The sequence below is a fragment of the Trachinotus anak genome, unplaced genomic scaffold, assembly GCF_046630095.1.
Source record: "Trachinotus anak isolate AG129_WGS33_773 ecotype Australia unplaced genomic scaffold, CSIRO_AGI_Tana_v1 ptg000021l, whole genome shotgun sequence".
NCBI classification, from domain to species: Eukaryota; Metazoa; Chordata; class Actinopteri; order Carangiformes; family Carangidae; genus Trachinotus; species Trachinotus anak.
In genome coordinates, this window is record NW_027273872.1 from 2,372,653 (window position 1) to 2,398,350 (window position 25,698).

Here is a 25,698-nt window from a genome sequence, read left to right on the forward strand (position 1 = left end):
AGGACTCCCCTCCCTGCTGGGCGTGGGCCCGTCCCCCTCGCTGGGCTGCTTAGCACTGCCTAATCGCCTTCTCTCCACCATAATTACCAGCGCTGAGCCCAGAACTCACCAACACACCATTAGAGTCTGGCCAGTCTGTGCTCTGCAGCCCTCACACATCCAGCACTTAGCACAGGCCCAGAGACGGGCCCAAGACCAGGCCCGACTCCACCAAGAGAGCACCTGTTCATGCTTAGGATGCCCTGCAGCACTGTGGACTTGGCTGGTACTGCTCCTGGGTAGGAAAAAGAGAGAGGGGGCTGGCAGCTGTGCTGTTGTCCTCCTCCCCCTGCAGTGGAGGTGATGTGTTTATTTGGGCTGGGATGCTGCAGCGGGAAGCTGTGAGAGGTAACTATCTCCGTGTTGTGCTGTACCGAGTACCAGAGAATCCACCCTGCAGAGACACAGCCCTTTGATATGTGACCACTTCAAACCCACACATACAATGGAAGCAGTCAGTTGTGGAAATAGCCCCAAGTTGATGTTGTGTGGGCAAGGTGAGACAAATTTGCTTTGCTCAAGCCCAACCCTGTACTTTATTTTTCCACCCATATATATTTACAGCACAGTAAATACAAAACATATTATACATTCTGAACATTGACATTCCTGCAATGTGTGTAAAATCAGAAATAGAAATTCTCCCACTTTCATTTTTCTTTTGCCCACAAGGTTCTTGAATTTCCGACTATTGCACCATTGGTGAAAGCATATGGGACTGGCCAGGTGAAATCCAGTGACCTGGCAAACGGCCCAAAGACAGATGAGAACTGGGTACACGTCAGAAGGCACTGGGTGTGCTGGCACAAACAGTACCCAGAATGTGGATCAGACAGACACCCAGCACTCGTTAGCTTATTACTCTCTTATTAGGAACATTTTTGCCTTGCATGGATTGGCAGAGTCCCGCTAGCCACCCTCTTCACATGGCCCAGGCTCTGTCAGAGCTGATCAAAAGACATTTCTTCACATCTCCAGACGCCATAGAAAAAAGGAGAAGAAAAGAGGGAGAGAAGAAAAGAGCCAGAAGGGGGCATACTGCTCTCTCTTTACTCTGGTCTTTTAGTGAATGAGGACTTTTCACAATGCCCTCTCCTCTTTCTTTATTTTTTCATTCTTCCGTCGGCTAAAAAAAGGAAAAAACAGAATTTCCCATTGCGTTTCGCCAAATTGTTTTTGCCATATCAAAAACAATTATCCTCAGGTGAAGAATGCGCCTGCAGAATTACAACCATTCCAGGGGGAGAAAGAGGTCTTCACAAATCTGACTGGCTTCCAGGCAGCCAAGACCCCCTCGAAGTGGTAATGAAAAGTGTAACTTTAGCCTCCCAGCTGTACGTCTCAATCCATAATCCTTCACCAAAAACCTCACCATAGAGCCGCCTACCACTCCCATGGCGCTCCCAGCCTGTGCCGGGCTGGGCCTGCACTGATTTATGTGGCAGTCCCGTGTCATACTCTCAACCTGAAAAGGATTTGCTCTCCTATATTTACCAGGGTGGTCAGGGCAGCTCTGAGGAAACACAGAAAGCCCAGTCTCCGGGCCTCACTCCCAGACAGTCTTTTTACCCCTCTGTGCCCATTACATGGACATTTTGGACTTTACCAGAATCAGACGAGGCTCCAGTGTTTCCATAGTGTTGTGTTTCAGCAGTGCAGAGGTGAGTGTCTGTGTGGGCATGTGTGTGTTTGCTGTCTGCAACAACATACAGTACAGACGAGTTAGTACCTGGTACGTGTAAGCGTGTCGTGACGCAGGGGACTGGCAGCTCGGCCTGCGAAGGGACAACAGGCCCATTAACCTCAGAAATGCAGAGACAGATTACGCATCGGCACATTTTAGTTGTTAAAACTTTGTTTATTTTCTTTGATCGTTGTACGTTTGCGTGGCTATTTCAGAGGCAGTTTCATAAAGATGTAGTGATTTCGAAAAGCTCTTGTGTATGAAGAGCTTTTCTCAAAGATATACAGTATGGTCATTTCTATTTCAGGCTCAGAAAAGTCTTGGAGGAAAGTGTTTTACAGTAGTCTCCTGGTAGCCCAAGCCCACTGCTTCTGTGAAACACTAGATTAAAAATGTATTGATTTCCAGTGAATTATTCTGGCAAAGTTGAAAAGGAAGACACTAATTGGTAGAACTATGACTAATTGATGACGTGTGTGTAAATTACAGATTTTCAAAGAGTTGAAAGACATACGAGAGCACAGTCTTCAGCAGGTCTGTCCATCACGGTTTTTCTCTTTGGTGCAGCTGACTTGGGTAAAAAGTACAGATTGTGCTACTTACCCATACAGTAGTACGTACGTGACTAGGGCTCCAGTAAGAGTTGAGAGCTGAACGCATGTAGGTAGATGAGCTGCTGTGGATGGTGGTGGTCCACTCTGCCACTCTGCATCCACTTCAGGCAAGTAAACAAGCTACGGTGATCTCTGGACAGCTGAGTTTATACATCCTGTGGTTGGTTGTCTACGTATGTGGCAGTGGGAACAGTGGGTGGTTGATGGAGACTTGAAGGAAGGGATCAGCTCATTCTATTTTATGTGTGTGTGCGTGTGTGCACACTGTGGGTGTGCACACGAATGGGTTTTGTATGCATGTGCGTTTGTCTGACAGCCATGTGGCTAATACTAAACACTGTCTGGTACATTCTGAGCAGGAAATGAAAGCAATACTGCTCTGTGCATGCACAGCACATGTCTGATAAAATCCACATTTTCCACTTCTATCTCGGTTAAAGGCACAAATTAAGAGTCTCATTCCTGCAAAACATTTTGAAAGAAATGACTTTTTCCTGACCAGAATTTTAAAGAAATGTGGCATGACCTGAGAAAGACATTTGGACCAATGCAAATGCAGACAAAATGGCCGCTGTTGCTAAGCTAACAGAGGAGGAGGAAGATGGAGCTGACAGTCTTTGAATGCTGCATAAGAGCAACACATTCACAGTTGACTTCATAGTTCATAGATGAACTGATTTTCTCATTTCGCCCAGTTTGTCTGAGCAGCTTCAGGAAAGCAGTTTCAGGTATGAGCTGTATTGTACAAGCGATTCACGCTCTCAAAGGTTTGCCAACGTTGCAGCTTCAGATTGACTTTTAAACGTGCAATTTAGTTTCCTTAGCGTGACATTGTTTACGATTTACACAATTTAGAGATAAAATGTGTGAATAACGTAACGCAGCGTACCTCAGCAGGCTTGAGTGTTAGAATGAGTGACTACGTAAATATTTTGAGCCGGAATTGTGAGTTATGAGATGAGTAAAATGTGACAGCTTCATATGAAAGTCTGTTTGAGTCGTAGCAGTTGAAAGCCTTCATAGTATGACACAAGGAAAGCCTTCAAATTTCTAACCCCCCCTCCCTCCCCCACCTTTTTTTCCCCTTGTGTGTTAGGTTAACTTTGGAAAATCATGTGAGAGATAGTTTTCTTTGTAATCGAGATTTAAAGGATAAGACTGGTAACTTTCTCTGCCTGGATACTTTCTCACTGTTGTCAGATTTTAAATTTTAGATTATGGTGAATATGTTTTGGGGTTTTTTTAAAGTATGCTCTATAATGTTTAAAGTTTCTTTGACAGGTTAAAGTTGGTTAAAATAGTGAAAGAAAGAAAAAAGAAAGAAAGAAGGAGCTTTAAAATATAATGGAGAAATTAGAAGGATTATTTTATCTGTTTCAACCACTACTTTATATCAACATGTAATCAGAGTTGTCGTAAAATTTAATTTTACAGAGACATTGCAGCAGTTAGCTTAAATAAAATAACTGGTATGAACTTTCCATCAATAAGCAAATGTTTATAGTTCGCTCTGTCAGTGCTGTTGACCCAGTGATGTAAATACAACACAAAAGACTTGTACAGAATTGAAGATTTGTGTTGTGGGGATGTGTAAGCATCCTGATAAGTAGGAGGGACGGTGCTGACAGTTCAATGTCCTCTCTACAGATGAACATATGAAAAACAGATGGTGGCCTTTCATTCTGCAAACTGAGAGAAGTTTCACATTTCAATCTAAGAGAAACATCTGATTTGACTCAGTTTTTGATCAAAAACCCTGCTTCTTATTTATCATTGCATATTATTAGATTGTGATGAGCCTCCCATTCTAGACAATGTTCCTTGAAGAAATAAAAAGACTTGAAATAAAAGAATCTTCTGCCAATTAGATACCACCTTGAAATAGAGAGCTAATGAATTTCATTGTCTTCTGATGTGGCGCATGAAGTTTAACAAACATAAAAACAATTGAAAAGAATTACAAAGAAACTTATAAACAGATGGCTTCTTCAACAGCTAAACTAACACAAAGTATGCATAATTACTTTCCGATTGTTCTTGCAGATACTGTATTTGTCTGACATCAGCTGGAAAACTTTTCAACAATTGCCAAATAACTTTCTTTTCTCCATCTGCTGAAATAATATAAAAACGATTATCTCCATTTATATCTGCTTCTCTTTGTTAAAAAGTATTTGGGTGTGTATAAGTGGTCAAAACCAAGTTCATGTAGACTTATTCTGACGGGTGACATTGTACGATTTTATTTTAATTTAAAATAAATTTTTACAATCAAATTTTCCTGTTACTTATCTTAATAAATATGGTCATTTTAATTTTTTATGTGTGTTTTAAAATAGAATAAAAACAATATCTAATTTTAAGTTTTTTATCATTGCTTTTATCATAAAATTGTCCTATATTTTTGATTTCCTATATACTGAATAAAACTATTTTTGATAATATGATTAATTTTAAAGTTTATTTTTACAACAAAAACCATATATCCTGCAACTTCAGCTTTAAATTTGAGTAAAAATACCAAATTAATTACTTGTCTTCCTTTAATTTCACATATATTATAAAATCATCAGTTAAGGAGCAAACGCTTATCTGCAAAATTAAAGTTCATCTTTTTACCATTTATTTTAATATGCCATGCTCTTATTTTGATGTATTTGTCATTAAAGAAATACTGTACATTTTAAAGTTTCAAAATAAATATTTTTACGCAGTTGGTGCTTCAGTAAGAGTGAGAGAATTTATATGAATCTAAAACACATCATTGGTATTGCAGCTAAAGTTTTTTTGAAAGAGTTTGTTTATGCAAATTATAAGTGTTATTTTACACCTAAGTATTTCAAATAGGAATTACTTTACTTAACTTTATTTTGTTTTGGTTCGCGATAGATATTCTGAATGTTTTGCTTTCAATCAGAATACACAGAAAATAGGAGGCAGATGATGATGATGATGATGATGATGATGACTGAGAGTATTGTGGACACGGTCTCAGGATCTGTAAGAGAAAGCATTAAATGAAGTTGGAGGCCTGAATATATTACAAAGGCCCCATTTTCATCTGGTCCAGTTAAATTGATTCACCTGAAGGTTCTGGTCACATATTTCTTTAAATGTACCCTAAATGAGCCCAACCACAATTCTAGTGTACAAAAGAGACATGTCAGAGCTGCAGCATTGATGAGAAATAAATAGGGAATAGGGTTTTGTGGACATTCTTCAAAGGCGCTTCAATTTCACACCGTCAAATTAAAGCACCCTTATATTTTAGGGCCATGAGTGATTTTCCTGCTTTTGCACTTCAAGGTTTTTTTCTTTGACACGGTTACAATTTAGATAATCTGATAGATGATATTTTGTGAGTTAAATTCATCAAAACGATATGTATTTTTGTAAAGTACATTTTTTAAAATTAACTGGTTATGGGACTTGCTGTTGGAAATATAAATACTTTATCTTTATCTTTTTAACCCACATTTTTTTATTTGAATATTGATGGGATTACACTTTAACCTTAACATTCCCATCCCAGACATGCAGTCATATCTGGGCTATCTATTTGTTATTTATCAGCGATCTATTTTGACTGCTGATGTATATTTTGGATATAGCATTACCTGTCCTGCCATCATGACACATCACATCACAACACTTGCCTGAGCTGAGCGCTGCCATGCATCACTTTTTGAGTTGGGAATATCTGCTGCATGTCACTCAACATTTGCAGAGATGACATACATGATATGTGACCTGAGCATGTTTTACTGCCGGAGCTGTTGCTTTTTTGATGGACTCTGACATGCAAGTTTGAAAGAGCAAGTGCAACTGACAGGGTGAGGAGATTCAGTAACCTTTAGCTTGGCTTGTGCTTTTAAAAAACACATAATTGCAGCTAGCATCTATGCTAGGCAAGCTCCCCCATCTCTACTGAAAAGAGAATGGTAAAAAAGCACCTAAAAGTGAAAAGCAGTGGAGAATCTTACCAAACAGTGATGCTCATGTTGGTGGTAATATTTTATTTAAAATTTCAGCAATAACAAACAAGACATAGATTTGTCCAGAATGCTTGAAAAGGACCTACAATCTTCTTTTCAGTAAAAATGGGTCAGAATTATATAACCAGGAAGTTGACTGCCAACTTCCTGCAGCTTGTTTATGGTGACATCTCATTGCTTGGTCGGCAGGGCCCTGGCAGCATGTATCTTTATTAGTTCCTATGCACTGCTGGTGAGGACACCCCGGCAGCAGCAGTGACAGCCCTTATCCCTCCTCTGTGCCCCACCTCATACTAAGCCCTGGATTTGAAGGACAGGCAGCTCAGGACAGAACAAGCACACCAAAGCAGAGCATAAGCAAAGCTGCAGAGCAAAAGGCCACACTCCAGTGTATCTTTCTTGGACAACAAGTACTCCACACTCAGTGCTTAAAAAAGACATGTCACAGTTAATGCTTCATCTGCCATACAGTCAGGTTTTAGCCAAAAAAAAGGTTAAAGGGCAACAGCAGTGAGCAGGAAGTTACCCATGGAATGTGTGAAGGCAATCTCTGGAAAAACACAAACACAGTAATGAACCCATCAGCCCAAATCCTCACATCTTATTTTAAAGGCCCCATAGTCAGGAAGATACAGGATCCTTTCAGCAATATCATCACAAGTTCACACCATTTTGTTAAATTATGAAAGACCAATATAATAAAAATTTCACACATAGCAAAAGACTCTTGTTATTACCTTTAAATCTGTGCATATTTATTCCAAAAGGAAACGTTTCCTCCCGGGGAGCACCAGGAGGTGCTGTAAAGCAGTTAGCCTTTGATAGCACAACACCAGCAAAAACAAACATGGCTGATGAAGGGGCAGGGCCACAGTAACATATACTGGTACAGAGAGTTAGTGCAACATTAATGTTGGAGGAGCTTTTCGAGCCCGGAGCATCAATATTAAAAAAGCCCCCCCCTCCCCCATATGCCCTCCTACCTGGGGCTCCGTGAGAAGACGCACCCTGCTATGACTTCAGCTAAAAAATTCTAAGTCATGTTGAAAACTGTAGCGCTGTTGTTAGCATGGTAGCTCAGAAGCATTCAGCAATGCTTAGCACCCCACAATGCAAGATCAATGTGGAGCTGTGTCTTTTTTCTAGTCAAGCTGGCCTGTGATCACTGCCACCTGTTTGGCAGAACTTACTGTATGTCACAACTTTTGAAAATCTTTTTTTTTTTTTTTTTTAGCTGAAATGTTGGCTGGTTTACATTTTTAATGCATTTTGGACATTTTTAAGAAAAGGGCTACAATCAGTTTCCGTGGTATTACTATGCAGTGGTTATATCAGTGGGAGTCGTGAGGAGAAGGAATGGGTTTTGTTGGCGGAGACTGGCTGGATTCACAACAGTAGAATAATCTTGAAGATTTGATTCACTGAGTCCCAGATTAGGCCCTGCAGAAAGTGATAAACTAAAAGACAAAGCGAGGCGACCTGGTCCTCCTTCATCCTCATGTGAAGTGCTAAACCTCACCCAGACTGCAACACTGAGGCTTGTGAGTCACAACTGTGAAAATATGATGTTATTTAAACCCAATCTGTCACCAAATGGAGCAAAAAAAAAAAAAAAAAACTCTTGCCAAATGCACAAGTCTAACATCACCACTTATGACATGCACACACACACCCGACACACAAACACATATACACCTCCCTGGCTCTGTGTCATTACATTAGCAAATCGCCAATTAATAAAAAGTGAATTCATGGAGTTGTCATTAACACGATCGCTAGCAAAGGTCAAGTTAGACATTAAGGAGTAAATGACAGAAGTATCAACACTGTTATATTATACTTAATATGACACAATTATGTGAAATAATTAGTTGCCATAACTGCCAGGTTATTTCAGACGGTAATGAGGAAAAATTTGAAAATATTTTCTTGATGTGATAACATAGAGTAATGAATAATTTCTCAGCGCCAAACATCATGGCATCCCTCTTGGGTCTTAGTTGTTGCCTCATCGCGTGACCCATTTTGCCTTTTAAACAAACCAGAAATGCTGCTAATTTTGACAGCTCAATTGACGGGGACCCGGTCCTTAACACGTCTGCCACCTTCTGCAGCAATATTGAAAATGGTGACAGACAAAGAACACTGGCATGTTGGTGCCCTGATGGTGCCCAGGTGGTGCTCATGGTCCTGAAAATGCATGTTGCCACATGCCCATAATGGCTGGAGGGACGTTGCCTTGCAGGGCCTCTGTGCAGGGCCCATGTTCAGTCCAGAAAAGGTTCTTTGACTTTTATACGAGCATGAGTGGAAGCAGAATTTAGACCCTTTACTGAGGTAAAAGTACAAACACCACACTGTGGAAAAAGGGTTAAAACTGTAAATCTTGCCTTCAAAACTATACTTAAGTAGAATTACAGAAGAGTTAGCAGCAGCATGTACATTGAGCATCAAAGGCCCCTGTCAGGGTTACACTCATCATCATCATCATCATATTTATTGTTATACTCACACTTCAGCAGCATTTTAAATACTGTTGGGAAGCTCGGTCCTTAACAAGGTATTTTTTCTTTTAAACACATAATAGGTTCTTTGTGTGTTATATTTTAAGTGTTTTTCCAAAACACACCAAGCAGCTTCAGCTGTCAGATAAACTTAGTGATGTAAAAAGGAAAATATTTCCCTCTGAAATCTTGTGGAATACAACTAGGAAGAGCATAAAATAGAGATACTCAAGTAAAGCTCTTAAAAATTGTATTTAACATGTACGTGATTATGATGTCCATTTCATCATAGTGGAAATAAGGCATCACAATAACATTATATAATTTCAGTACAATATCACTTATTTCACTGCTAATACATTTTTTGAAAATGTGATGTCATGATATTGTTCATGGACTAAACAAAAAGCACAAGTCCTAATAAACACGATGCACCAGAGATGTGCTGATTTTCTAATCTATCTACCTCTAGGTCTTTATCCTGTTTGCCGACAGGGGACACTATAATTTGTATTTTTGCTATGTAGGTGTCCTATTTTGTGTATGAAGCAATTCAGGCAAGCCTGTTCTCTCCCTATAGTGATGTTAAAGAGAGAAGAGCCCTTGGTCTCTGTTCTGAAAATATTCCTGCTCTGGGATGGTGAGCCCTAAAACCTGCTCAGTTGGCGTGACTTCGTCTTTATGAAGGTCAAAGGATTCTGTTGAATTATGTCACGTCAGTTTGTTTAAATCAGCAGCTCTGTGGTATATTGAACGGACTAACCTAAGTACACTGGGGATACATCATTCAGGCATGTGAATTCAAACTGCTGAGTGAAGCAGGACTTGCAACCTCAGGCCACATTAAGTGCCAAATCAACATGGCCGCTGGGTTTGAGAGAATAATAATAATCTAAAGGAAAAAAATTATATATCGCCAAATGAAACTGGCTAAGAATGCAAGGCGTGGCCGTGGCAGTGGCCTGCTCTAATAAACACATCTGCTGATTACACAGTTTGAGGAGGCCTGGTAGTGAGACGTGTAAAGAGATTGAGACCACACGACGACTGCTGAAAGAACTCAGACCCTCACAGCTAGTCACTCAGAGCATGAAGCCATAAAGACGTGAAGCGGAAAGTTGCTTTCATTCTATTTTACACAACAAGAGAACCCAGGCTGCCCAGGGTGGCAGAATAAAATTATCTCCCCGAAATCTGGTCGAGGGCTTTCTCATTTTGTTCAGGCCTACTACTCGGCAGGCACACAAAATATCCAACATAGGCTGGATTGAATTTTCCGCTGCTATTGTGAAGTGTTAGTCGACAAGAAAAAAAAAAAATTGTTGGTGCAGTTTTGAGCATGCTCTCTGCATACGTGTGCTGCGTTCACCTCCCCAAGACAGCGGCAAATTGGTGTCTGTCCTGACTGACAGGGACACGCCTGCAGACACGTCTACCTGCATGAAGTTGTGTCGCGCTCCGTGTGGCGGGTGGAGACAGAGACCTGCTTCAGGTGGCCCATGTGCGTGGCCCCCCGGGGAGGATGCACCATGGTGCCATACTGCAGATGTCTTTTTAGATGTGGCAGTAGGACTGGCCCTGAGAGCCACAACATGACACCCGGAGCCAAGGGCCAGATCACTGCACACACCCACACCCTTCTGCCACACCGCTTTTAGAGTCAGTGTTGAATCAGTACTGCAACTGTCACCTATGGGATTGTGCTTGCCGACCCTGTCATGCTGTTTTGTATATTCCAAGTTGTCTTAAGTGAGTAAACAGGGAAACATTTGGTTCAGAAAGTGCTGAAAATTTAAACATGGTGGCACTGGTGAAATATCCTGACAGAAAATTGCTGCTTATTTGCACAGAAGCTTTTTGGATGGACTCATAATTAAGGGAAAGGTATTTGGATTTGGTCAAAAATATTTTCTATTATAAGATAAAACTATTTCCAGGGCTTTATCTGGTTTAATACCCACTGCAACCGCATCTGAGCAAAGGTTTCACAAGAGATTTGTTTGGATGTGTTTCTCTGGTTAGTTACACACAAACTCTACGACTGACATACAGATACTGAGAAGAAACAGACCGACCGGAGAGAGCTGACTATCTGTTCTTTTATCTTTTTTCTTTTATCACATGTCTATAAATATTGGCTGGAACAACCTTTCCTCAGTGGGCTTCAGGTACTTTTGTTCAGTGAGAGTGCTCATTAGGATTGAGCTGAGTGTTATTTTGAGAGATGGTAATCTGAAACAGCTTTTTAATTTGTAACTGGGAAAATGTAATGCACTTTTTTATCTGGAGATAATCAGATAAACAGAGTATTATTGTGTCTTAATTGAAGCTTATCGCTAAATTATGAATAACTTAAGCCAGTCCATACTGAAGCTACATGTTTACATTGGGCTTATGTTTCATCTGGACATCTGAGGGCATCTGGTTCTACCTCAGCCCATGTGTCCCTCTGATCGTGTTTAGCCAATGCGTCCTACGTGTGTTTTCCCTAAGCCTCCTCTCTCCTCCTGACCTCTCACCCAGGCTCTCTCTTTTCCTTTGTTGTGCAGGTCAGAGTCCACGTCCCCGCGCCCACACAGCCGCATGGCCACATTTTGGTATGCAGATACACAGACACAGGTAAGTCTGGTCCAGGTGCACCCCACAGTGATCCTGACCCACTCTGGTTCACCCCTCAGCGCTCAGGTCAGGCCGAGAGCCCAGCAGGCTTCCAGCACGGGTCATGGAGGGCCTCAACATCCCAGAGATGAGACTCCAGACTGGCATGAAGAGGAGTGTTTGATGTGGCCCTGAGCTGGGCTATGTTACCGTGATACTATGGCTTTAATTAGCTCCAGCAGCTGCTACTTCCTGGTTGACAGGCCCTGGCAAACTCCACTGTCTTTGTAATCTCTTACAGGTGACTGTCAGTTGCATGTCAGCTCGCTGTGTAGTGACAGGCTGTGTGTTCTTCTTTAAGTCAGGTGTTACAGCTTTAGAAAGCAACATTGCTGTTTACCAAGCTAATTAACTGTGAAGTGACTGTAGAAAAGATGTGAATGAAAAAAAAAAAGCTCACTGTGCTATAATGACCACAGCATGTTTCCAAATATGTTATGCAAATATGTCTCCAAGCACCAATCCCCTGCCCATTATTTTTTACAAGTTTCGTGTCTGTTTTGTAAGGATGCAATCATGATAAAGAGACAGCAAAGTTCTCCTGGTGACAGTAAATGTGCCACTCTGCATTCTTTATCCGGATTTCCAGCTTGCACAAAGACATATTAACCACTGGAAATTGCCCTCTGAGGGCTGACAGCTAGAAATTGATCTCAGATTAGATGAGCACACCTCGTTCCCTGCTCTACTTTGTCACTCCCAAGTTGGTGGATCTTTCCTTAAAACTCCACCAGAGATGAAAAAAGGGAGACTTCACAACTAGCTATGGCATACTAATACCCTGGACTCATTAAATTAATGGGGGCCAGATTCCCCTTACTGAATGTGCACTGATGCCCTTTGAGTTTGCCGGGGCTAGAGGGTGTGCAGCACTTTGAAAGCCCTGACTGGCATATTGAATGCATTTTAATAGAACCCTTTTGAGACTCCTGGTAGGATGCACAGTAACTCTTTGCCTTCAAGTTCCCGCACCTCTCTGTGTGATCTCGTCAGATAGCCACTCTATCCTCGGATTCAGGCCTGGAGAGGGGGAGGGGACCATGCACGTTAAATGAGGCCAGAGGTGTCCATATCTCAGCAGAGGCCATTCTTTCCTGGAGATGCAGTACTTTGAGACGTGGTGCTGAGCAAGCTTTGATGTAGAAAGGTGCTCTGCGTAAGACTCTGAAACAGGAGGCTTACAGGCCGACATTCAGTGGGATTCCCCTCAGGGAAGAGTCTGGCCTTTCCTTGGACAGTCGTCGATACAGTGTTGATTTAATTACTCTGTTCTCCTATTCACCTGACCACTGAGGCGGCACTGTAAAATAGATTCAGTCCCACATATGACCATTGAATGTCATTGCCCATTTAATGTGAAGACACCACTGTGAATCACTCCATAATGTAGGCAAGCCGCAGGACTGTGCAGAATCCAATGAAGAGATTTTCATTGCCAAAGGTAGCAACGGTAGAATTTCAAGGTGTAAAGGGTAAAGAAAAATATATTGTTTTAATGACAATACATTACAAGGAAGACGTCTTAAAATAATGGGAGGAATAGAATATTAATATATGAATTTTGCATATTTGCCCAACAGCAAAAAGATGAACTGATAAGAAAAGAAAGCTGGGGAACTCTCATTTGCATAACAAAAAGTCCCTTTAAAGTACTAATACATCACCCTTATGGTTATCAGAACCACAAGTGCCAGATGTTATGATGGGGAGAATTTATCCTCAGTGACATTAAGATATTAAACCAAGAATCATTTTAGCCTTCAAGTGATTTTTTATATTGCAGGTAGGTAACTGCAAACCGAAAACACGCTGCATTTTCTCCCCAGAGCTGAAAGGACATTATGATATAATGATAATCTTCCTTTCAGTTCTGCTCTGTCATCTCGACTACGAGCTCTTCAACGCCATGAAACAGAAAAACAGCACTGACAATGATGAGATTATACACAGTCAGGAGTGGGTTAGCAGGACTCATCCCGGCGGGCTGAAATATCCTTTAAACGCAGCTGAATAAGACAAGTGGCTGGCATGTGCGGGAGGATACTGACAGGAAGATGCAGCAGCAGTCTGAGCCACACAATCAGGCTCTAGCTGCTGAATGTAGTGAATAAACAGAAATCCAGTCGAGCTAAAAATGGCTGACTCAGGTGCACAGCAGAGGAAGCATCCCATCCCTCAGCTACAACTCTCTCTCTCTCTCTCTATCTCTATCTTAGCCTTTGCATGTGACAAAACAGCACCATATACCTCTTGCAGAAAGCCATGTTGGGCAATCATTTGATTTTCATATCTAGCTTTGACAGTAATGACTTCATAAAGCCTTTGATTTTAGCTCGATCACCGTGGCTGCATCGTGGCTGGATATCGCTCCTCATTAGTGATTCCATAAGCAGAGAGCAATGCACTGCTGTAGCGGCTGATACTTACATGCCTCCCACTCTAACGTGTGGCGGTAATTTATTCTCTCCCCGGTGCTCATCATCCTGATGCAACTCACACAGTGACAAGAATCCATCTCTGTGGTACCTGGCAACAAAGTGGGAGGAGGGGTAAAGGGAGGGGGATCACATATTTTGTGATCACATCACATCGGGAGGAGGAGAGGACAGTTACTAGGCAAGGTTTCGAACATCCAAATGCCATATCACTACCACTACAGCACATTCAAGCTGATGTGATTTTATCAGACATATGCACAAATAATCCAAGCATTCAACAACTCGCTTTGAGTTGAAAATAATTCCAAGAGAGAAGGTATAAACAATTCACTGGCTGAGATTTGATCCTGTATAAGCCATCTTCTCCTGCCAAAGGTTTTTCTCAGAGTATGGCTTAAGCAGTTCAAAGTTAAGTACTATATAGAGAGTATGATTCATTTGGCAGCTCATATTGTCCAGCTTCAAAAACCTAAAGCTAGCCAGAGACACATTGTGGGCTGTTTTCAGCTTCAGAGAAGAGAATTTGGCTTGAGCTTAGGCCGCCCATCCCCACCCAGAGATGGGCTCTTTTTCATCTTATCGAAGTCTTAGCGCATTGGTGTGGTGACTATGTGCTTCACAGGTGGGAGTCTGCCTCTGTCAAATAAGCCAGTTCACTAAGGATGGGATTTGCCGCTGTTATTTTTCTATTAGGGAAGAATTATGCTAAGCCTTTAGAGGCCATCTTTGTGTTGCTATGGCAGCCCATATTTCCTACCGGGTTGCGACCTTGAATGACTACAGTGCAAAGCCAAGTAGCCCCAAAACCCTTTGAGGATTAGAACCAGGGTCTCATAGTTATGCAAAACACCTCTGATATGATTGAACCTTGAATGGTTGAGTGACAAAGTTTATTGAGATTGCCTCTCTTTTCATCTGATTATTGTCATTTGATTATTCCCAATCACTTGGCATGGCTTCAAACGCAGCTTTTCAAATGGCTATTGTTTAGCACAACGGCACAAAGGCTTTTCTTTCTAACATGTCCACAATTCTCATATCTTTGACTATTACATCAGTGAAAACAAGAATGCACGATTCACAGTGGTAGAAATTGAATAAGAAATTAATTTATCTTAAACAGAAATACAGTCTAATGCATCAGCAGGGTTGGGTGGGGCTGCAGCTATTCCTTCTTTTTGTGTAATTGTTGATTTCTTCCCATTAATTGATTGTTTATTCTATAAAATGGGAGCAATTTAAAAAACAATTGTTGGTCTATACCAGGTCATCACCTACAAATTGCTTCTGACCAAGAGAACAAAACATAAAAACATTTGAATTTAAATTATATGAACAAAGACAAGTAGCAAAAACTCAAATATGAACCTGGCTCCAACAAATGTTTAGTATTTTGTGAATAAATTTCCTGTCAGCTGACTACTTGATCAGTCGAGGTGTCTTTTCAGCACTAACTGAGGCGAACCGACGTGTTGATTACAAACATGACACAACATGCTGCACAATCACTTTCTACTACAGATGTTGCCGAGCTCCAGTTGTGACGTGTAATTTACAGCTGGAAAGGAATTTCCTTCCTATAGCTGCCACATGAGGTCACAAACTAATGTTTCTGAACTGATGTAACAATCAAACACAATTTTTTTTTTTTTTTGCTTATAAAAGCAATTCTACTAATCAAAGGTCAAATTTCGTGTGCAGCCGCATCAATAGAAATAGTTTTTCCCACTTTAGATTTTGTCATAATGTTCCCACCTGTTTTCAGACCAGCCATCAAAGCCTCGACTCTATTTGGAGACATGTATAGACAGCTACTCAAAGCTGACACAGAGATGAGGCTTTGAAAGTATGAGATTGACACTATTGTGGTCACAAAGCACAACAGGAGACTACTTTGAAGAGGAAAGTGCTTTGAGTATCAGATTTCACTTTAGAAATAGTGGCCGAAGACAAGCTCAACTATTAGACGTATTGACTTGGTGTACATTAAACAACAAAATCAGACATGTGCACAGTGTGCCACTTCCGTGAGTATGTCCAAACATAAATGTTGGAAGGTCAAAACTCTGCTGTTAAAGTTTTGAACCCCCAGATAAATATGAAACTCTGTTTTTTTTTTTTAATCTAAAATTTGCTGCACACATTCTCTTTCTTCCATATCTTGGGACGGTGCAGGTTTGTGATGCAAATAAAAAGCTGACAGTAATCCAAGCAAACAGTACTTTTTTTTTTTTTACCTCACAAAATCAAGTGCCACTACCAGAGCCATGTCTTGCTGGCAGTTTGGGAATTGATCAGTCTCAATCCCAAGCTGCATCCTCGTCAACTGGCAGGTCTGCTGAAGATGACACATTTTCTGACAGTGCCTTGTCAATGACTGTGCTTGAGTGAAATCCCCAGCCATGTTTGCTCACTGCCAAAGTGATATCTATCATCGTATTTTTGACAAATTCGTCACACCCATCTCTCAATCTAATTGGTCTTTGAGGTTCCTGTAAGACAAAGACTGCTAATCTTAGTGTGCGTGTTTGAACAGAGCTTGCCATTGAATACTTCTCAAGTCTTTGAGCCTGTGTTCAGCCAAGTTTGAAAAACATGACAGTCACATTTTAGGTGCTCTGATGTCACACACTCTTTCTGGCTTAAAAGTTCACTCAATGTGAGGTTTGGTCTACTTTGATGTGGGGTCTCTAGTGATGCGATTTTAGCATGCTATCTGCCTCTGCTGTTCTCTGTCACCCACTCCTGCAAAGACTGACATGGGAGCTGCCAGAGCTGAGACTCAGCCTTTCATTCCTGGTGACTACAAATTAAAGATACAGGGAAGTTAAATTCAGGCAGCACCATGACAAGCAGAATGTACAAACTTCTGGCAGTATTTACTCCTGTGAGAGAGACTACACTTAAAAAACCCTCAAATCGAGATTTAAGTTGTGATCACTCACATATTTTTTTGTTTATAAGAAGACAAAGGTGTTATTTTTAATATCAGGTAAATGTTAGCGGCCTCTTCTTCTTCTTCAACGTGCAAACAAAGATGTCAAGCCCAGGTTTAATAATGCATCTCCTGATTCATTTACATGCACAAGCTCACTTGCTCTTTTGTTAAAGGAATGAAAACCCCTGGAAAACATGCAGATGCAGAGAAGTTTATTTATGACTTATTCATTTCAGTTTAAAATATCCCATTCATTCCCTGCTCATTATGCAACATTTCCCATCTGAAGACGAGATTGTGAAGTTGCACTTCTGTGAGTTGGAGGTGGTGGAGGTGGTGGGGTGCTCGGTGATAAAGATCTAGTAATCTTGTTTTATGCTTATGACGGCGAGAGGAGATCCTCCGCCCCCCCGCGACGCGCCGCTCACCTGCAGAAGCAACCGGAGCTCCACACGACTCCTCAGCCGCTCGCGTCTCCGGGTCCTGACAATTGGGATTTAGGGAGGATTAAAGCAGAATATTTCAATTTAGCGGCGGAATTTACCTGTGCTGTGCCAAAGTAATTACCTACCCCTTCTGGAAAAAATGCAATAATGGAAACAGTAAAACACACCTACAGACGGGGACGGTATAAAGGGCGCTAAGTCGAATAAACAGGAAATCTAGGACTGTAATGAAAGTAATTAAAAAATCATTGCAGCTGCCAGAACTCCTGATTTACTGCCTGAACAGTCAATAGCTGGAAAGACATAAAATGAGACAATGCTCTGTTCGGCGTGAGTCCTTGTTCCGTTAACTGTCGCGTTAACCCTTTAGTTCCTAGATCTCATGAACATCACTTCTGCGTTGCAGAGGCCTTCACTTCCTCCCGCAGCCTGTCGAAGCGAGCTGTTTGAAGATGATGCCTCTAAAACAGAAAGGAGATTGTTTTCACTCAGAAACATTTGGCATCTACTCACTGCGGTTTAACAGATACAGGAATGGCGTTTGGATGCGTTCAAGGACACATGCTTCTTGAATATGTCCTATTTAATCGCAATAAATTTCACGCCACTGCAGTTGCGTCATTATTCAGTGTTTATTTTGCGGTGAATAGATTATCAGAAAAATCCCGTATTACCAGTTAAAACAGACCCACGCACAATGTGAAGGCCACACAGAAAAAAAGAACATCATTTCATTTCATGTCTTTATGTTTTTAATTACATAAAGGCTGCTGGTGAAATCTGGTGACAGACATTGTGAAAACGTGCAGAATAATTGCGAGCTGAACTGACTCACTGAGGTTTGAAGCTCTGTTGACATAAAGAGGTCAGAAGCAAAAAAAAAAAACAACAACATTTAATTTAACAGCAGCTGCTAATATTCAAGGACTCGGTGCTGTAAAGGTTAGAGTAACATTTGGATTAGTGGTGCCTTTAAAGACCTGGTACAAAATAGATTAAATGGATGCGCGAAGGCTCCGAAAACAATAAGTGCATCTTATCCGCTGTGTGTGATGTGTTCAGGTGCCTGTATCAAGAGCTGTGTGTTAATGTAATTGTTTTAATAAAAAGGGCTGGACACAGTAATTTGATGGTCACGGTGATGATATTCGTCACTGTCCACTCGTGTCATTTTAAGTGTAAATAAATAAATAAAAAGCTCTGATTCGTTCCGAGCATAAATCAGTTACACGGACCAGTAAATGTACTGAGGTGAACTTTGCTGATTTCAGTGTGAGGGCACTTTTTCCAACCAAAATCTAAAGGTGACACCATGGTTTATTTCAGAAAGTCGCTTCACGACGAGAGGGAAAGAGGTGAAATATGCTGAGGCTCTTTTTCCTGGAATGATGTTGATTCTCTCTGAGAAGTGTCACATTATCTGCTTTGGTTTTGTTGCAGTTTGAACCCGAGATCATTCATCTCCGAAAAAACAGCCTGCACCTCAGCCCGGCCTGAAACGCCGGGAAGAGAAAGGCCCTCTGAGGGTATATCCCGTGTAAACAGGGCCCTGTGCATTGTGTAAATTAGGTGGATTAGCCCCTGCTTTTGTTGGACGTGGTGTGTGTACACACGGACACTGATTCAGCTCTCCTAAAGCCAGTTTGGCTCTCACAACTTTCAGGAAGTCTGACATTCCCAACCCGTCAGCGGGGATGATGTGAAGGGGGGATCCCTTTTGAAGCGTTCAGGTTTTGTTGGGAGAAATGCAAAAAAACACTGAATTCAGACGAAGCCTTCGTTATAGTTTACAAAGAAGAAGAGAAACGCATCCGGTCGATGCCTTAAGCTCATCACCTGAAGCTCAGGCTCTGCAGAATAAACCACTGATAATAACCTTTTATTCTCCAGTCCAACGCACAGAGGACAGGACTGAGCACTGATTTGAGTGATAGGGAATTTATCAGGAAACCTGGCTCACACACACACACACACACACACACACACACACACAGCCCACCCGCCGCGTGTGCGTGTGAGTGCGTGCACGCTGCATTTCAGGGTGTAAATATAAACATTTGCACATATTTCTTAATGCACCAGCGTTTGCACCAATTAGGCCAAATCATTTTAACAGGTGCTTTATTAGCCGCGGCTAATTAAAACGTCCCCGGAACGTTTTCCATCTTAATATCAGTCACCTCAGCGCGACGAGCTCCAACCCGTTTAAAGCCTCCTCCGTCCCCGCCGGCTTTTATTTTGAAGTCTCAGATTCTCTGTTTTTTATTTTAGCGCAAACTTTGCGGCTTTTTTTTTTTTTTTTTTTTAGCAACCTGCTCCTCTGCCTTAAAAACCTTTCTCTCCCCTCACTTCTGCAGCCTTGTTGATCACATGAAGCGCATCAGATCTCGGGGAGAAGAAAGAGGAAACTGTATTTCAGCGGACACCAATTAATGTCCAAACATCACGATGCTTTTATCAGTCCAGTGGCTTAAATAAAGCTGATTGGAAAATAGTTTTCATGTGGATTTTTAATGAGCAGCTGAGTAGCCCTGGCACATCAGAAGGCCCGGGGGCCACATGTTTTCATCATTATTCATCCACCTGTGGCACCGAGGCTTCTGCTGGTTTCACTCCCGCTCACATTTAGAAAGTAAAACTTTTTCCATCTGGAGTTTTTGCAGAAACTTTTTTCACTTGTCTCAACTGTTTGGTTTGAGTTTATTATTATTATCATGATGACAATAATTTGCTGCGTGTTATTAAAACTGAACTGATTATTTTTTCCATTAAGACTAACGACGTGTATTTAGAATAAATAACAGACGCTTAATTTTGACATGAAAATACTTCAGACAACTTGTTTGGCAGGTGATCACCGATCACACAGGGAAAAAAAAAACCTAATTCATGTAAATTATCTTCACTTCATCCAAACTGTAATAATCACATGTGGGTTTAGAGAAACGCACCTTCTTCAGACGTCCTTCCAGAAACAACTGAGAGTCAAAAACCACGAGGATTAAAGTCAGACTGATGGTGAATGTATCGCTCAGATGTTGTCGACTTAAACCAGCGGTTGTGTTTGACTTTACGTCGCTGAGAAAGCCCGCGCTGACTGGCTTTGATTCTGCTTAATATGAAATGATTTTGCGTCTTTGTGCCTGTTTGTGAAAAAGCGGATTAGACTTGGAAAGAGGAGTTTCAACATGTGGTGATAACCTCTTCAAAGAGGAGAACATTCCAGCGGGTCATCTCAGTCTCTCTTGTATTTTATTAAATGTTTTTTTTTTTTTTTAACAATACAAATATAAAATATATCAGGCTCCTTGAACTGAGTGAAGGGCTAATTGTCTTCAACAGGCAGATTCCAGACACATTCTCCAGCTGCCTTATTAGTCTTTCAGAAGGAACAAAGCCTCACACCAAAGTTAGTCTATTTTGTGGAGGAGCAAAAATGTATATTTGTAAAACAAAAATATCTATTTTCAGGAAACTATGTGTCATTTTCTGGTTAAATGTACAAGCTTAAAGAGTTTTTTTGTCTGATTGTTGTGAAAACTGATTTAATTTTGCTTATTAAAAGTAAATATGCACTCTGTCTTTGCATGTTTAATTATACAACATTTCCTCTGTGTTTTTGTGAAAGGGACAATGTCTCACTATCTAATCCTCCGAGATTCAGAGTCTTCTGTCCACCAATCTGTGGAAATCATAGTAATTCAGCAGCTACTTCAAAGTACAATGCCTCATGAGTCACTGATGCAAAAAAAAAAAAAAAAAAGATGAATTTGCCTCCGACTTTTGACATTTTAACGTGGAAACATTTTTGTTTTCATCTCACCAGGGTCCAGTTAAGCTCCTCGTGTTCATCACTGTGACAAGGAAAAGGTGACCAACCAGCAGGGTCCTGCAGACTGAGATGTGATGGACTCGTCTGTGCCTCCCGTCTAAGAGACAGTAAGAGAAGAACCGTGAGAAGTCGGACTGAGGCTGTGTAAGAACGAGCTGTTAACACTTTTAACGACACAGATGAAGTGGAGGTTGTGTGTAAGCTTTACATTCTGCAGATGACATGAGGTGATGAATCATTTTGTCAAAAGTTTGATACCAGCAGATGAAACACATTCTCTATATGTTTGAGAAACTGAGCTGAAGGAAGCTGGCTCCCTGCTTTACATCTTAATGGACTCTTTATTTAAAGAAAGGGCCACTTAATTCATTAGTGTGGTGAATAGTTCTTTCTACTAATGTCTAGTTTTACAGTATACAGTATGTCTATGGAGTTAATTGTGCCTAATTGTGTGTGTCCTGGAATGTGTGCGCTCATCATAGTTGTCTTTTTGTCTGTGCCTCCATGTGCCCATGTGCCAATGCAAGTGTGTGCCCATATGTGGGTGTATGAGTGCTCCACTGTTACTCTGGGCCTGTGTGTGTGTGTGTGTGTGCCCATGTGTGTTGTATGCAGCCTATTAGCGGAGTTTAACCCCCGTGTTCAGGGAGTCACATCCCCTCAACACACCAGGCTCCATTCTTACTGCAGCACGTTAACATTTTACTCTCTCCCCTCCCCACCCGCCCCCCCCTTCACATTTGTCCTAAGAGGGCAATTAAGGAAACAAACGTTTTCCCCAAGATAAGCTGGCTGCCAGCTTTGCATACTAATGCAATGCCAAGTGGTTACAAATAGTGAGTGCTCTAATTACCGGCATTGTTTTCAATCAGAAATTGCTCAATTTCCCAGGATGAGGCCTCCATGGCTGGAGAAAAAAAACACACAACCTGACAGAGGCAAGAGACAATCATCTCTATGTGGTGTGTGGCTGATTTTGCCTGCCTGAGTGTGTATTCACGTGCCCACATGTGTGCACGCATGTTGGTGCAAATAAGCTCATCTGCCTCTGTGTGTACAGACCCCGGCACAGCCCTCTCTGTCACTGCTGCCCTTGACAAGTCAAGAAATGGATCCTGTCAGCCTCTGCAGCATTTAGCACCACAATTATCCCCTTTCACAGCCTGGCTGCATTAATGTAAACCACACCAGGCAGTAGTTGTCACTGAGTGATGAGCACGATGTGGTGCACCATCTCTGGGTGAGCAATTTGATGCAATTGTGTTGTTGTGATCATCAGTGCAAATCAGGGCCTGCTCATTTATTAAGCAATTTCTGTTGGAGAAAATTAGAAGGAAGGCTCTTTTAATTTGGCAGGAGATAGTAATATCTCTAAAAGCAACAATAATGCATAATGTGGCTGACATCAAACACAAAAAGGGGGATATTTGAGCGAGTTTAGCCCGCAGGATGCATCAACCCGTCAGGGAGGGGGCAACTATTCTGAGAGGTATGGACATCTTCATGTGGCCACCAGGAGTAGGGGGCAGCACAGACCAAAGCGACAAGGACTCGCTTCCTGGGTGTGAGAATGAGTCACACCATAGGATGCGCACACAGGACCCATCCGTTGGCCTTAGCTGACCTTTAGCTCTGACGATGGCTAATGGAGGGCTGGCCCTTGATCAATGCACTGAGAGACAGGGCTCCCCATCCCTGCCCTTTCACCGGGCCAGGATGGGAGGGACGCTGCCAGAAGCCATGCCGTGGAGCCATCGACCCTGCCACTTTCCCATCCTGTGGGTGACAGCTGCAGTGCCAATGAGCCTGGGGACACCACGCTGCCCTGCCATGTAGGAAGGACAGCCAGCAACTCTATCTCTGCGGTGGTAGGAGGGAAAGTCAGCGATGATCTGCTTGTGAATGTCAGAGCCATGTAAACAACCCTGAAAATACTCTGGCGTTGAGTGGCTGCTGACATGACGGCCTGCACCAGGGTTCACAGTCATCCTGAGCCACTGAGTGTATTATTTTGTGGTTGGTGAAATATGATTTTGTGTTCAGCTCAAAACTTTTTTCAATATGAGTTTTTCCATCGCTATTATAGTTGTGAAGATGTTGTGCTTGTTAGGGTTGGTGTTGAACCTCCATGTCATGTAAACACAAGCATCAAACACCTGCTTTGACAGCTTTGTTTTTAGCAACAGATCCCATTTAATTGCTTCAATTTAAGTTGAATGCAGTTGGACTAAATGCTGCAAACTCCTGTAACCTTTTGTCTGTAAAAAGTTGAAGTCACATCAATAAAGCCCAACTCCTGCAGAACCCGTGTCGTATGTTAGAAGTTGTGTTTGCATTTTGAGTGTTCTTGGCGTTCGTTGTGCACTTAAAATGTTACCGTAGGGAATATATTTCCTCATGCAGCACCATGTAGCTAAGATGTGCCTGATGTTGTGTGCTTGGTGGTATGCTTTGTAACCCAGATGGTGCACCACTGTATATCTTTTATCAGAGCAGCCTTTCTTGCATAAAAAAAACAAAAAAAAACCAAAACAAAACAATATTTAATGTGCATTTTAATTGCACAGGCTTCAATTCAAACATGTAAAGATATTCAAAACAATAGCAGATAAAATATTCATTCCATATGGGACGAGAAAAGAAAACATCCAAGAGGTTTAGCACAGATTGTTCTTTTTATTATCATTAACAGTAATGTGATTCTGAAGCCCCCTGTCACCTCCTCACAGCAGCACCTCATCTCAGAAGTCATTCATTAGAACAAGCAGAAGGCAGGCAGGAAGACAGTGAGGAAGAGGCGTGGGGAGAGAGCACAGTGTAAAATAAATTAGCTTGTTCTTATTAGATGAACCACTCTGAGATGGTAAAAGAAAGCATGCTTCAGGAATTCAAAGGATATCAATCGCATGGTATTTGGAGATGAAGATGTCGTGCGGAGCCCCTGATCCAGCTGCTGGTCTTGTGCTATGTGTGTAATCATAGTTACACTTACTGTCCACTTTGGATTGTAAGGTCCACAGGGAGCCTTGAAATATGGGTCTGAGCAGTGTATGTTTGGATTGAGATTGGGCTTCAGTGTTTCTGTTCAAGAGCAGGGGCTGATGCGGGCTGTGGTGAAACTAATCAAAAAGCTTCTTATGTCTTCTGCCTCTGATATAAATGGATTGTTCAGTCTTTCCCTCACGGTTTGGCCCAATGTTTACTGAATACGATTTTTTACACTGGAGTGACAGCAAAGGCCACCTCTCTCAATTAAGCCCCCTTGGTTCCTTTTCCATAAGAGCAGTCAGATGGTGTCTCTTCATATCTGCACCCCCCCTGGTGCTTCTTATCTTACCAGGCCTGTACAGGTCCAAATGGCCCACCTCTATACATGTTAATGTGTGAATGTATACATATGTGAGGATAAAATAGCAGGAATGTGATACGGAGTGGTCAGAGGCCCGGCTGGGGGGTGGGGGGTGGTGGTGGTGGTGGTGGTGGTGGGGGGGGGGGGGGGGGGGGGGGGGGGTGAAGAGAGCCGTGTGGATCCTTGGAGTGGTGTGACAGACTCCCCAGCCTCCTGGTAGGATTTGTTGGAATGTGAGAGAGGAGGATTTTAGCACCAGGCGAGCCACGCCAGAGTGCTGCAGACTTCATGCCATCTGTCTCAGCCTCCATCCTCTCTTTGCCAAACTCATCAGACCTTTATTTCCTCTCCCTCTATCTCCTTCTCATCCCTGTTCACAAGAGTAGCCGACATACTGAGATCTGCTAATGTACTGGAGGGGAAGAAAAAAAAATGGCTGGGCTTAATAAACAGATTCAAAAATCTCGATTGATTAATATGTATTCTTGGAGCTAATTGTCCGACAGCTCTCATGGAGATAAAATGTGTGTTCCCTAGCCCTGCCATTTGTTACTTGACCAACAGGGAAGGGGACAGAACGATTCATACCATGGCAGATCTGATGATCAGTTAATAATGAAACATGTTTAAAGTGAGAGCCAAAAAGTTCACTGAATTTAATGCTTAATTATAAACAAGCTATTACCTTAATTAACTTTTGCATCATACTGTATTAAAATATGTACAATGTCTGATTAGAATATATCCTATAAATTAATAGTAATGTTTTGTCAATCACTGATGCACCATCAATACAAATCTAGAGATTGAAATTCAGCTCTTGAAAATGGGAAAGTGCTCTCACCCAACGTTAGCAAACAACTGCCACGTAGAGAGCTGCGCATTCTTACGCTGCAGTTAAATCAAAAGCAGCTTCCACATCAGATGGGTGTGTGGCTGTGTGGTGTTTGGATGGAACTGATCTCTCACCCTCTCTCCCCGTGTGGGCGACTGGGGAGGAGGCTGAAGCAGATCACAGGGAGGAGCTGCACACTCTCTATGTCCTTAACCTGTTCGTAGAAGGGCAACGGAGCGTGGAGGGAACGGAAAGGAAACGGAGAACCAGGTGACAGGAAGTGGGCAGGAGCCCTTTGAAGCTGACCCCTGCTCTCTGTGTTGGGATGGCCTCGGCAATCGATCAGGCCAGCGATGGCAGGGAGGG

The 25,698-nt window shown here is 42.0% G+C and overlaps 2 long non-coding RNA genes across 2 annotated transcripts; one reads left to right on the forward strand and one right to left on the reverse strand.

Moving 5' to 3' along the window:
• Nucleotides 1-466: 466 nt before the first annotated feature.
• Nucleotides 467-23,723, forward strand: LOC139637888 (uncharacterized). Its single transcript, XR_011694712.1, has 3 exons — nt 467-1,700; nt 11,386-11,455; nt 21,143-23,723. It is a non-coding gene; the product is annotated as an uncharacterized lncRNA (long non-coding RNA).
• LOC139637887 (uncharacterized) lies at nt 16,778-21,103 on the reverse strand. The gene is made up of 3 exons (XR_011694711.1): nt 20,268-21,103; nt 17,710-17,777; nt 16,778-17,353 (listed from the first exon to the last, which is right to left on the reverse strand). It is a non-coding gene; the product is annotated as an uncharacterized lncRNA (long non-coding RNA).
• Nucleotides 23,724-25,698: the final 1,975 nt, after the last annotated feature.